A 5,427-nucleotide genomic window follows, 5' to 3' on the forward strand; every position below is an offset into this window, starting at 1 on the left:
ATGAAATAACTATTCGATGCTGGCGTAAACTGTTACTAGATGTTATGGGGTTCATGTGTACAATGGTCCTTCAGAAAACATTTTCTTCCTCCTCAAGTAGGGTGTAGGGGTAAGATCTGAGAGTACACAACCTTTCCCCAAATCACACTTTTTAGAAAAATTAAATTGACTGTTATGTACCTCAACCAACGCAGATACCACGTAACTCTCTACCAAAAAAATTAGGCACTTTAACATAGTAAAAAGATCACCAAGTATCTTTTTCCTCGGTAGAGGTTTGAACCACTATCCACCAAAAGGTCCCCCACCTCGATCACTAAATTAAAACATAGAGTAATTTCCCTAGATAGTCATCCATGTTTGGAAAATTACCTAGAAATATCACTTATGTTTGTTTTAAGACTATAATATCATCTAACTTTGCCTATTTTCCTCAAAATATACTTGACACAAAAAATACATTATCTCTCTCCTACTAGGATGCCATGTCACATTTTTTAATTTATTAATAATATTTTTTAAATTCTTTAAATGATAGCTTGTTTAATGTATCTATAAGAGAGCATTAATCCATTCTCAATGAAAATTTAGCTACTTCAATTTTATAGCGAAAATCTTTATCATATGTTTCATTTACGAGTATTTGCCGTTATATCCATACAAAAATTTAGTCTTGTTGTCGAGGAAAAAATTAAACTAGTTACTTGAAGCTGATGAAGAAACAATAAATTTAGTTGGATATTTAGAGATAAACTAGATATTAGAAACATTGATTTTCACACAAATTATAAATATCCACTGCTTGTTCATGGTAAAAAATCAAAGATTTCTTGTTCATGGTAAAAAAAAGATTTTTACACAAACTATAAACATTTGTTCAAAGCTTAGGCAGATTTAAACAATAGAAATATCTGATTCAAAAACAAGCAAGCAAAAAACCCCTAAATTTTAAGAAAATTACTCTAATATCATGTTAAGTATTCAAATTATTTCACAATTTACACTTCAAAAATAAAAGAACCAGAAGAAAACTTGAATTTTACCTCGTGGCGATTTCTTTGGTCATCAAAGGTATAAAGCAGCTCAGGAGACAGTTCGTTATGCAAATTCGTTAATTTATTCCTTGAAGAACCGGAGAAACCACGTATTTTCTTGAAGAATCAGAGGAACTCATATTAGAGTTCGTTACGTAATTTTTTTTTATTGGGTATAATATATGGATTGTCTAAATTTTTAAAAAAAATTGTTAATAATAAAAAAAAAAGAAGTAATGTGACATGGCATCCTAGTAGGAAAGAGATAATGTATTTATTGTGTCAAATATATTTTGAGGAAAATAGTTAAAGTTGGGTGATAATGTAGTACTAAAACAAACATAAGTGATATTTCTAGGTAATTTTCCAAAGATGGGTGACTATCTAGAGAAATTACTCCATTTTTAAAAGGTTGGTATATAAGACTTACCCCGTCTTCCCAAGGCCTGTCAGGTTTAACCATTATGTTGAAAAAATCCTTTTCTGCAACTTTGACAACACCAAAGTCCATTTGAGGTTCAAAACTATCTTTGAGCTTTGAATAAGCAGATTTCCTGTGAACAGTAAGAATATATTAAAAACAGTGTATATAAATTGATTGAAACAAAAAAGATTGCTTTATTTTTTATTTACACATATACCTGCCACGCCTAGATGAGACATCTTTGAAAACCCATTTGTTAAACTCATCGATCAACTCAGTTGCAACCTCAAACCCATTGTGACTTTCAAACGGATGTTTAATAATAAATAAAATAGGAACTCTTCTTGAACTGCTTTCGCCTTCCGACAACCGAATATACGGAGATGTGTGATACTTGCCGGGGTTCCTATTTCTTGGTTGCACATCTGGGGTTGTGTTAGCATTGAGAATTGGATCAAGTGCAACAATCTGTGTCATAGTAAAATTCGGATAATCATCCAATGTTGGTGGTTTTGAATTTGATGATCCAGGTATGTCAGCATTAAAAACAACACCAATTGTTTGGTCATTTGACTTCTGAGCTTCATCTATAAATTTTTTTAAAAAATGTTAAACAAACTTTGAAAGTGAATATACATATCATAATAAGATTGCAATGCATATCATCCGTGTTTGAAGTATTAACGTATTCCCTCATTGAAACTGAGGGGTGATCCATTGGAGCTTTTTCAGATTCTTCAACATGTTGACGGGCATCATCCTAATGCATGACGTAATATAAAATACAATCATAAAATAATGCGAAAAACTGTCGCATATAAAATTTATACAAGATTAATACAGAAGTTTAAAAAACCAACAATAACATTTCACTAATGTTGCCTTCACATATTTAATACTGTATTAATACCAAAATTGAACCAACATAAAAAATTGAACAATAATAGTCAAAACATTATTAATACAGAAAGTTAATAAAAAATTTATAAAACCACTGACAAAACTGGAAAATCATACCAATTTAATTCAAATAGTAAACAGACAAAAAATGAAAATAATTAAACAGGCATAATCTGTATAAACGTTTTGGTCATACCAATTTAATACCAATATTAAACAGTTAGAAATTGTAAAATCATGCATAAAATTTGGTCATACCAAAATAATACTAACTTAAGTCTAAATTCGTACATCTCATATTTACTTACACATACACACTTCGTATCATGATACACCAACTGTTTCAGTTTTTTAACTTGTAAAACCATTTAATACCTGTTGGTGTGTTGCTTGTGGTGGTTGACCTCTTGAAGACCTAATCTTCTCAATTATCAACTTTGTAGAATTGTCGACATATGCTTTCATGTCGGTCATGTGCTTGTCAACCTTATCAATAGATGTAGACATATATGTTAAACATTAAAATATTACAGAAACATAAATAATAAAAGTTAATTGATACAGGGATTGAAAAATAACATTATCTTTCAGTTCTTTCAACTCCATCCGAACCTGTCATTAAATATTGAAAAAGTGGATAAAATCTTTGTAATATGGTAAAAAAAATATTAAATCATAATTTTTAATTGTATACCTCCGCAATTTCCTTTTTCAACTCTACATACTTTTCGTCAAAGTCAGCATCGTGCCTTTCTGATGATGCTTGATTTTCTGTCTCATGTTGACTAGAAGATTGATGCAAATTGATCTGATCCATGGCATTTAACTCTTCTTCAGTAAGCACTATGTTTCTGAATTTATGCTGTGATAACAAAATAAGATATGAGAACTAAAATTTATAAAAAAAAATGTAATAACTTATAATTAGTAAATGACAATAACTAAACAATAACCTGGTTGCCATGTGTTCTGAAAATTGTATTCTTTAGGTCATCGAAAAAAATACTCTCATTCGATGTCTTCCAGTTGAGAATACGCGGTGTGACATTTGAAACACGAATAGCAATTGAGTTATCAAAAGGATGACAACACTCATAAAACCAAACCTGCAATGCTATATGGAATTGACTGAATTTGAATGACGTAGGATTCTTTCCCAACCTACGGCTGCAAGCTTTGAGAGTTAATCTAAAACATTCATTGCCCCATGGAAAGTTAACATATTAACCGGACTCAACCAAATCAAAATACAATTTAGGAATGATTGTTTTTGAGGCCTCCGAACCAGTCAAAAATGAAGTAATGAAGTACAAAATGTCAATTTTTAAGCGGTCTTCCGTCTCAAAAAAGTTAGCATGTTTAAACTTATTGAAGAAGTCTAACTTGGGAACTTTTGTCATATCCCCAAAATATTTTAAGATAATTCTATTGGGATATACGGATCTGAAAAAAATCAGTAAGAAGTCCACATTTAAGACCAGTTATCGCAGCAAATTCCTTGATTCCAAAACGTAATTCTGTACCGTTTATTTTCACAACAAACATGTCATCTCTGGCATTTTCTGTAATGACCCGAAAGGTCATTTTTGGAAATTTTGAATATTCATTTAACTTGAGTTAATTAATCATTAGTTAATAAAGTAAAGTGAACATTTAATGATACTCTTTACCACTTGATCATGGGTTAAAGTGAATTAAATTATTTGGGGTAAATATATGGGTCAAATCTGAAATATTAAAATAGGTTAGTAGGGATTATTACTTTTAATACATTATTAATTTAGAAAAGAGAAGGAAGAAACTTACCTGCGTATAACAACGGCTGGCGTGGAGACGATCCACTTCACGATCAGGTAACACCAATACAATTCCTTAATTTTGCAATTGGAACATGCGTTGAGTTCAAAAGGATGGTTGTTTATTATTATTATTTTAATAATGAGAGGAAACAGTAAAGAGGAAAACTATTTTTGCACTTAAATAAATTTTTATATATATATTTGTAAGTTGCAGTGATTTGGAATTGGAGAATTGGACTTCGTGGTTAGCATTACAGCCAAATGACGGCAATGTAAACATGCCAATTAATGAAGGCATTTATTTAGATTGTGAATGTAGTGTTCATCCGTACTAAAAGTGATTAGGGTTTTAGTCTGAGTTTTACGATTTTCTTATAATTATCAGGTTATAATTCAAGTTTTGATATACTGGTATATGAAATTAAATATTAGGTATATTGTTTGAGATGAATATTGTCAAATTTATGATATTTGGAGGAAATTAGACTTAACCCTAAGCTTGAAACTTAGGAACTTGATTATAGATTTAGGTGATCTTTTGGGTCTAGGCTAAACCTATAGTAATATGGGTGTTGTTAGTTTCAGAATCTTATTGTGAATATGTACTTGAATAGATTGCATTGATTTGGAAGCTCAACAAAAAGGGAAGGCTCAAATTTCGGAGTGATTGTTCGATTATTTGAGGTAAAGTGTATGGAATTCATGTATTTCCTTGTAATATGTGTTTAGGGTAATGAGGCTTGGTGATGGGTTGACTTGTCCACATTGATTAATTCTAATGATGAGAAAGGGATAATAAAAGGCAATGTGATCAATTGTTTGTGTGATGTGTTGAGAATTTTTGAAAGGCTTGTTGAATCATTGTTGATGTTGTATCATGATTCTGTTGTTGTAAATTGTGCAATGTTATGAAAATGGTCATCTCTTCATTATTTGTGTGAACATGTCATTTGCATTGTTCGGAGACATGGTTGTGACAAGTGTTATGTGCATTGAGAAAGAATAAGAAAATAAAGAGGATGTACCATTTCGAGGGACGTATCGCGCGCCGCGATGGATACTATATTTCGAGGGACGTGTCGCGCGCCGCGACGGATACTATATTTCGAGGGACGTATCGCGCGCCGCGATGGTTACTATTACCGAGGGTTGTATCGCGCGCCGCGATGGATGCATGGACAGATATGTCCCCCATGGGTCCCGGACTGAGAGACAGCGGGTGTGTATCATTAGGTCAGACATGCATCACTATACTTGACATTGCATTTCA

Source organism: Solanum stenotomum, chromosome 6, assembly GCF_019186545.1.
Source record: "Solanum stenotomum isolate F172 chromosome 6, ASM1918654v1, whole genome shotgun sequence".
NCBI classification, from domain to species: Eukaryota; Viridiplantae; Streptophyta; class Magnoliopsida; order Solanales; family Solanaceae; genus Solanum; species Solanum stenotomum.